Source organism: Heteronotia binoei, chromosome 7, assembly GCF_032191835.1.
Source record: "Heteronotia binoei isolate CCM8104 ecotype False Entrance Well chromosome 7, APGP_CSIRO_Hbin_v1, whole genome shotgun sequence".
Lineage (NCBI taxonomy): Eukaryota > Metazoa > Chordata > Lepidosauria > Squamata > Gekkonidae > Heteronotia > Heteronotia binoei.
The window spans coordinates 20,738,488-20,747,707 of record NC_083229.1 but is presented as its reverse complement, the minus strand read 5'-3'; the positions used below and the strand labels follow the sequence as shown (position 1 = coordinate 20,747,707).

General features: G+C 46.2%; 1 non-coding gene across 1 annotated transcript; it reads left to right on the top strand.

Annotated features, from left to right (window-relative positions):
* Positions 1–5,231: 5,231 nt before the first annotated feature.
* Positions 5,232–5,304, top strand: TRNAT-AGU (transfer RNA threonine (anticodon AGU)). Its single transcript has one exon. It is a non-coding gene; the product is annotated as a tRNA-Thr (tRNA).
* The last annotated feature ends 3,916 nt before the right edge of the window (positions 5,305–9,220 follow it).

Sequence of the window (9,220 nt, the reverse complement as noted above, 5' to 3'; positions counted from 1 at the left end):
TTTTGCCAACATGAGGATGGATTTGTGGTACAGTGGTAGAGCCTCTGCTTGGGGGTGGGGAAAGCCCCCCGTTCAGTTCCTAGCTTCTCCAGTTAAAAGCATCAGATGGGATGTGATGGGAAAAAAACCCTGCCTGAGATCCCGGAGAGTTGCTGCCACCCACAGCCAATGATACTGACCTCAGTAGGCTTGGTATAGGGCAGGGATGGCCAGACTTGCTTAACTGCCACAGAAGGTGGTGGTGGCTACAAGCATAGACAGCTTCAAGAGGGGATTGGATAAGCATACGGAGCAGAGGTCCATCAGTGGCTATTAGCCACAGCATATTGTTGGAACTCTCTGTCTGGGGCAGTGATGCTCTGTATTCTTGGTGCTTGGGTGTGGGGGGCGCAGTGGGAGGGCTTCTAGCCCCACTGGTGGACCTCCTGATGGCATTTGGGTTTTTTGACCACTGTGTGATACAGAGTGTTGGACTGGATGGGCCATTGGCCTGATCCAACATGGCCTCTCTTATGTTCTTAACGTAAGAGCCTAATAGAATAAATGTCAGATGTTTGAGAGCCACAAGGCATGAATGGCAGATGTTTGAGGGAGAAGGAAGGGGGCGGAAATAGATGGGAGAGGGAGAAGTGGAAAGAAAGCAACTTTAAATGCATTTTCCAAGCCACCAGCTGACTTGGAGAAGTGCTTTAAAGAGACAAATGCCTTCTCCAAGCCAGCCAATGAGGCTATAGGAGATTCAAGAGCCACACAATATGTGGTTTGGCCACCCCTTGTGTAGGACTTGTCTTGGTAGAGGATTGACTTGGTATAGGGCATCTTCACCTCTGTCATAGTGTGTGCTAAAGGCACACAATGCAAAATTTGCTGCAGCTAAGTCGCTTAAGACCTCATGTTGTGTATATATGTATATAAAAGGTAAAGGTAGCCCCTGTGCAAGCACTGAGTCTTTACCGACCCATGGGGTGACGTCACATCATGACGTTTTCTTGGCAGACTTTTTACAGGGTGGTTTGCCATTGCCTTCCCCAGTCATCTACGCTTTCCCCTCAACAAGTTGTACTCATTTTACCGACCTTGGAGGGATGGAAGGCTGAGTCAGCCTTGAGCCAGCTACCTGAAACTAGCTTCTGCCAGGATCGAACTCAGATCGTGAGCAGAGCTTGGACTGCAGGACTGCAGCTCACCACTCTGCACCACGGAGCTCCTATACATTTATATACATCCGTCCATATATATCCTTCCAAAAGGTTACATCATACCAGCCTGAATAGGCAAGTACTAGCTGGAGCTCAAAAACTAAGCAAAGTTGGCCATGCTTATTTCTCAGATGGGAAACCACCAAGGAAGTCCCAAGGTTGCTGTGCAAGGTAATGGCAAACCACCTCTGAACATTTCTGGCCTTGAAAACCCCATAAGAGTTTACCATTAGTCAGTTGGGTCCTGATAGTATTTAATTATTTATAATCTGTGCATACCTAAAGGACCATCAAGTCACAGCTGACTTAAGGTGACCCAGTAGGGCAGGGGTGTCGAACTCATTTGTTATGAGGGCCAGATCTGACATAAATGAGACCTTGTTGGGCTGGGCCATGTGAGGCCGGGCCGTGTGTGTACCTATTAAAGATTCGGTAGCAGAGATATAAATTTTATAAAGAACGCAGACAACCATAAATATGTGTTTTAAAAAAACTTTTAAAACATGCTTAAAACATTAGCACTCATTGATCTTAAAGAAGCTGTTATAGTTTTTATATTGGTCTGTGACCATAATAAAAAGTTCAAAGAAGCTTTCTTTGTATTTCTCCCATGGGATCCAGGGAACTGGGCAAAGGAAGCTCTGGCTCTTTCCTTCCTTCCCCAGGGGACTGGTGGGGGAGGAGCCTCAGCCAATAGAAGGAAGAGTGGCTTGGCTTAGTAGGTCTGCTGAGCGATTGAGAAAGCCTGGAAAAATAAACTGCCTTCCTCCTCAAGGGAGGAGCCTCAGCCAATGGAGAAAACAGAGGCTTTGCTCTGTAGCTCCTGTGTGATTGAGTAAGCCTTACAAAGCAAGCTGTTATGCAGAAGGAAGCAAGATATAGGGAGAAGGAAGCAGATGACAGGAATCGGGAGCCTGATTCAACCCCCGAACTGCATGTTTGAATCCTGCAGTAGGGTTTTCAAGGGTGAGATGAACAATGGTGGTTCTTCCATCCAAAGGCCACCCAGGAATGACCCTGCTTAGCTTCTGATGGTCTGATGAGACTGGGGTAGCCTGGGCCATCCAGGCCAGGGCATTTACTGATGCATATAAATGAATGGACGTGGGCTTTATCTGGACAATGCAAATTAATCTGGGGGGTAACTACTTGCATGCCGCAGCTGAGCTCAGAGCTGTGTCCCCAAGTAACCCCGCAGCTGTTGCAGCACAGTCTTCTTTATTCAGGCACCGCAGCAGGCAGCAACCTCAGCGACACGCCCTCAGCCTTAGAGCCAGGATCAGGAAAAGAGGCAGGGTATAAATGAAGTTCATAAATTAAAAAATAAACAGTATAGGCCAGTATCCCAAATTCTTTGGATATGTCCATCTAAAACAGGGGTGGCCAAACTTGCTTAACGTAAGCGCCGCATAGAGCCAAACTCCAGATGTTCGAGAGCCGCAAGACATGAACATCAGATGTTGGAGGGACGGAAGGAAGGTAGGTGGAGGAGAGAGAAAAGAGAAAGAGAGCAACTTTAAATGCATTCTCCAGGCTGCCAGCTGGCTTGGAGAAGTGATTTAAAGAGAGAAATACCTTCTCCAAGCTGGCTGAAAAGGCAGTGGGGGCTTCAAGAGACACACAGTATGTGTGAAAGAGCCACATATGGTTTCACATATGGTTCTCAATCCACAGTTGGTTCTCAACACACAGTATGTGTGAAAGAGCCACATATGGTTCTCGAGCCACAGTTTGGCCACCCCTTAACTAGAAGTTCATTACCTGTGTCTCACCATTCCCTCCAAGTATCTTGTTTGTTCAGAAGGTGGTCAACATGTCATTTAGTCTCCCCCCCCTCCCCAATACACAGTATATCACACACACCACATGAACATAAGAGAAGCCATGTTGGATCAAGCCAATGGCCCATCCAGTCCAACACTCTGTGTCACACGGTGGCCAAAAATTTATATATATATATATATATATACATATACACACACACACACTGTGGCTAATAGGCACTGATGGACCTCTGCTCCATATTTTTATCTAACCCCCCTCTTGAAGCTGGCTATGCTTGTAGTCGCCGCCACCTCCTGTGGCAGTGAATTCCACATGTTAATCACCCTTTGGTTGAAGAAGTACCTCCTTTTATCCGTTCTAACCCGACTGCTCTGCAATTTCATTGAATGCCCACGAGTTCTTGCATTGTGAGAAAGGGAGAAAAGTACTTCTTTCTCTACCTTCTCCATCCCATGCATAATCTTGTCAACCTCTATCATATCACGCCGCAGTCGTGCCTCGAGGCTCCTCCACTTCTCCATTCTAGACTTCATTCCTCTTTTATGTTTTCTCTCCACGCGAAGGGCAGAGATGCTGCTGAGCCAGCTGCCTCAACTTGAACTCTTTCGTTCGAACCAACCCCGACCTACCACAGAGGCCGGCGTCTCCCTCTCCTTTCGAAAGAGACGCTCCGAATTCCTGACTTCGGAAATATGTGAAGCACATACCTCAAAACCCTCTGCCTGTGCCGTTTTGCTTTCCCAGGGCGGAAGGCATGACTGGAGAGAGCCTCCGGGCCACAGGCCTGAGAAACAGGAAAAGGAAAGGTCCCCTGTGCAAGCACCAGTCGTTTCCGATTCTGGGGTGACTTTGCTTTCACAACGTTTTCACGGCAGACTTTTTACAGGGTGGTTTGCCATTGCCTTCCCCAGTCATCTATGCTTTCCCCCTAGCAAGCTGAGTTCTCATTTGACCAACCTTGGAAGGATGGAAGGCTGAGTTGACCTTGGGCTGGCTACCTGAATCCAGCTTCCACCGGAATCGAACTCAGGTCGTGAGCAGAGTTCAGACCACAGTACTGCGGTACTGCTGCTTTACCACTCTGCTCCACGGGGCTGCTTGAGAAGCAGGAACTGATTGGCTAATGAAAATCTTCCTAGTGGCTTTCTTTCGGTGGAGGAACCTTCTTTGCTTCTAACCCAGTTAAGGTTGCCGAGTCCAATTCAAGAAATATCTGGGGACTTTGGGGGTGGAACCAGGAGACATTTGGGGTGGAGCCAGGAGCAAGGGTGTGACAAGCGTCATTGAACTCCAAAGGGAGTTCTGGCCATCACATTTAAAGGGACCGCACACCTTTTTAAATGCCTTCCTTCCCTAGGAAATAATGAAGGATAGGGGCACCTTCTTTGGGGGCTCGTAGAATTGGACCCTCTGGTCCAATATTTTTGAAACTTGGGGGGGTATTTTGGGGAGAGGTACTGGATGCTATACTGAAAATTTGGTGCCATTAACTCAAAACAGAGCCCCTCCCCCTCCGAGCCCCAGATACCTGTGGATCAATTCTCCATTATTTCCTATAGGAATAAGTCTCCATAGGGAATACTAGAGTTTCTAGCAGACATTTCCCTCCCCACGCTTTCTGATGACCCTGATGTGGGGGGAGGGCCTCCAAACCGGGGATCCCCTGCCCCCGCCTTGGGATTGGCAACCCTAAACCCAGTTAACAAGGGTGCGGGAAAAGCAGCGTTTGTTCTGTTGCTCTTTATTTTGGAAACCTGAACCCTGCATTGAGACAAGGTGTGTTTTGAATGCTCTGGCTCGCATAGGTCCTAATAGCTGTCTGGATTATCCTTTCTTTTTGCAAATAAGATTACAGCACGATAATTGTGACAAACTTAGTTATAACTTAAGTATGAATGTACGAGGGTGCTCTGGGATGCCTGCAACTGGAACTGATTATTCAGTGGACTTTAGGGCGTTATTGAAATTCTTACACAAGCGCTTTGTCGCTGTTTCAAATTATTATGAGGCTTAGAGTCTTTCAAAAGTTTTTGTATACTGCTTTTTCTGACTTAGAATTTCGATTGCTTATCTGAATTTCGTAACTGATTTACAAAGCTCTTCTAAGTAGCATTGAAATTGTATTAGTAATTTGGCATGGATCTTTCGGTTGTTTCAGCATCTTCTCCGTGATTCTCTTTTTTTTGTTTGGTTTGTGTTTGGAACTCAGTCTGAACGATGCAGAATAATTAGCCGGAAGAAGCAGCGGGGGATGGTGGCTCAGTGGTAGAGCATCTGCTTAGTAAGCAGAAGGTCCCAGGTTCAATCCCCGGCATCTCCAACTAAAAAGGGTCCAGGCGTGAAAGTAGGCGTGAAAACCTCAGCTTGAGACCCTGGAGAGCGGCTGCCAGTCTGAGTAGACAATACTGACGTTGATGGACTGAGGGTCTGATTCAGTATAAGGCAACTTTTTATGCTTCATATATGTTCAAAGCTCGGGGGGGGGGGGCGGCTGTGTTTTGAGCTAGTGGCACCAAATTTGCCACTTTTTGCTATGGCGGTTAGTTTGTCTTCCCCTTCCTCCCCAGGAGTTTCACAAGTTCTCCCATCTGTCCCTACAAGCCTTCGCTGGTTGCTGTCTTCATTGAAGTGCAAACCAATCAGGTTTAGCTGCTGAAGAGAAAACATAGGAGCTTTGACAACTTGTTGTTTAAAATAAAGAAAGAAAGCTGAGACTGGTGACCAGTGTGACATTTGTTTACTGATGTTTCTGATTTTCCTTCCTTCAACCCTGGGCATAACATCGTGCAATGCAATGGTTACAATGCCAGACTTCATTTCTTTCCTGCAATTTCTCCCCACACGGAGTGCAGAGATGCAGGGCTTTTTTTGTAGTAGGAACTCCCTTGCATATTAGGCCACACCCCCTGATGTAGGCAGTCCTCCCAAGAGCTTACAGGGCTCTTGGTACAGGGCCTGTTGTAAGCTCCAGGAGGATTGGCTGCATCAGGGGTGTGTGGCCTAATATGCAAAGGAGTTCCTGCTACAAAAAAAGCCCTAGCTGACAGTAGTTGGAAGCAGCGTCTTCCATGAATGTTACTTAATTTGTGTTTTGTTTTTCAGTTGGGCAATGACCATCACCACATCCGGTGGTTCTGATTTTCATGCTTGAGTTATATGTTGAAATCAATTTCATTTCCCTTCTTTTAAAGCAAAGCGCCCTGACAAACCTGGGCTGGGAGACACCCTGTGTGTGTGTGTTTGTGTGAGTGATATATATAATTCCTCCAATTGAACCTTCCTTATCAGTCCCCCCCACCCAATCCCCTCAACTGTTTCTTACTTCCCCCACCCTATTTCTATATTAGGGCTGTGATGATCCGGATAGATCAATGCTTCTTAACCTTTATGCCTTCCTCCAAGTCCACATTATCATCATTGAATGCTCTCCGGTGTATGGATTGAAATATTCATAGGCTACCTTTCCCAACATAGCTTGCAACAACAATTGACCCATGAGCAAAATAATAACTGAAAAGACGAGGCAAGCGCAGCTGCAGACGTCCATCAGTGCCGTCAAGTCGCAGTCCGTGGCAACCCCAGCAAGGGTCTTTCAAGGCTAGCAGGAAGCAGCAGTGGTTTAACATTGCCTTTCTCCGCAGAGCTTTCCTTGGTGGTCTCTCATCCAAGTACTATCCAGGGCCAGCCCTGACAAGGTTGGGCTACATTAGGGGTGGCCAAACTTGCTTAACGTAAGAGCCACACAGAATAAACATCAGACGTTTGAAAGCTGTAAGACATGAATGTCAGACCATGTTTGCGAGAAGGAAGGAAGGCAGGAAGGCAAATGGGGAGGGAGGGAGAAGTGGAAAGAAAGCAACTTTAACTAGTTGATATGATTTAAAGAGACAAATGCCTTCTCCAAGCCAGCCAACAGGGTGGTGGGGGCTTTGAGAGCTGCACAATATGTGTAAAGGAGCCACATGTGGCTCCCGAGCCACAGTTTGGCCACCCTAGGCTATATATCATGTCTCCTGTCTTCCTCACGGCTGTATAACGTTCGTGCGGAATCATACTTGCATAATAGGGTGCACATTCACACACACTAAATAATGTGCTTTCAGTCCTCTTTGCAATGGGCATCACTGTGTGAAATGGCAAAATCCGCTCACAAACGGTCACCAAAGTGGATTGAAATGGCATTATTTTGCATGCGTGAAAGTGCTCTCAGCGAAAGCTTGCACCATTTACCAAACTGATTGAGCTGCGGGCTCTTTTTCCTGTGTAAAAACAATAAAACAATCAAAAAATGTGGGATGTGCGGTTAAATATTTTAAACTAGCAGTTACCATGCATTTGTCAATGCGGGTTTCCTTCTGGACCAAACAGGAACCAAGACATAAGTGATGTTACACTTCAGGAGATACCATATTTTATATCACCTGGAAGTAAAACCCAAGCCCCTGTGGATTCTGTGTATTTCTGTTTTATGCCCTCCAGCTAAGTGGCTCTGCATGCATTCGCTTTTCAAAATGTGAAAATTTATGAATCTGCAAACCAGTGAAGATTTTATTTTCCATCCGACAGAGCAAAACTGTTCCGCTTGCTAAGTACCATCACTTGGGTGTGAAAAGTTCTGGATACCTGTGACCGAATCTTCTGCACAGCTGCGATCACACACACTCAGGGCTTTTTTTTGTAGCAGGAACTCCTTTGCATATTAGGCCACGCCCCCTGGTGTAGCCAATCCTCCAAGAGCTTACAGGGCTGTTCTTAGAGAGACTCTTGGAGGATTGGTTACACCAGGGGGAGTGTAGCCTAATACGCAAAGGAGTTTCTGATACAATAAAAGCCCTGTGTGACACACTAAATAATGCATTTTCAATCCACTGTGAATGCACTTTCCAATTGGATTTTGCCAGTTCACTCAGTAAAATCAAATTGTGGATTGAAAGCACATTATTTAGTGGATGTGATCGCAGCCCATGTTTTCTAAGGAGTCCTTTCTCCTTCAGTGATGGCTTTGAAATAAGTACACAAAGATTTGTGGTTTAGCTTTCAAACAGATGATCTTGCCTGGTATTCCAGCATGTGTAGTGAGAGAGCCAGACATCCAGAAATCTGTTTCTGCCTTCTCTACAGAGATAATTCTGCACTTTGGGAAGCCTGCATGAAAATGGGGTTTTGGATTATATTTTTAGGTTGTATAAATATGCTCTTTGATTCCAGACTAGTACATTTTGAATTGTCTTAGCAATCAGTAAGCATGTTCAGGAAATAATGTGAATTTCAAAATAAGGATTTTTAAAAATGTTATTCAGTTAGATTTGAGCCCAGTAGCACCTTAGAGCCCAACAAAATGTTCAGGATATTAGCTTTCGAGAGTGAATGGAGCTTCGACCTTCGAAAGCTTCTGCCCTAAGATTCTTGTTGATTTATAACTGGAGTAGCCAAACTGTGGCTTGGGAGCCACATGTGGCTCTTTCACACATATTGTGTGGCTCTTGAAGCCCCCACTGACCCATTGGCCGGCTTGGAGAAGGCATTTCTCTCTTTAAATCACTTCTCCAAGCCAAGCCAGCCGGCAGCGTTGAGAATGCATTTAAAGTTGCTTTCTTCACACTTCTACCTCCAACTCCCATCTTCCTTCCTTCCTTCCTTCCTTCCTTCCTTCCTTCCTTCCTTCCTTCCTTCCTTCCTTCCTTCCTTCCTTCCTTCCTTCCTTCCTTCCTTCCTTCCTTCCTTCCTTCCTTCCTTCCTTCCTCCCTCCCTTCCTTCCTTCCTTCCTATTTGGTGTAGTGGTTAAGTGTGTGGACTCTTATCTAGGAGAACTGGGTTTGATTCCCCACTCCTCCACTTGCACCTGCTAACATGGCCTTGGTCAGCCATAGCTCTGGCAGAGGTTGTCTTTGAAAGGACAGCTGCTGTGAAAGCCCTCTCCAACCCCACCCACCTCACAGGGTGTCTGTTGTGGGGGAGGAAGGTAAAGGAGATTGTGAGTCGCTCTGAGACTCTTCCGAGTGGAGGGCGGGATATAAATCCAATATCTTCTTCTTCCTTCCTGTCTCTTGAACATCTGACTTCATGGTTTACAGCTCTCAAACATCTGATGTTTATCCTGTGTGGCTCTTATGTTAAGTAAGTTTGGCCACTCCTGATCTATAAGGTGCTAACGAAGTGGAATCTACTGCCGACCAAGATGGCTGCCCTCTGAAACTTAATTTGGTCGCTTTGAATGGGTTTATTTCTTCTGGGTG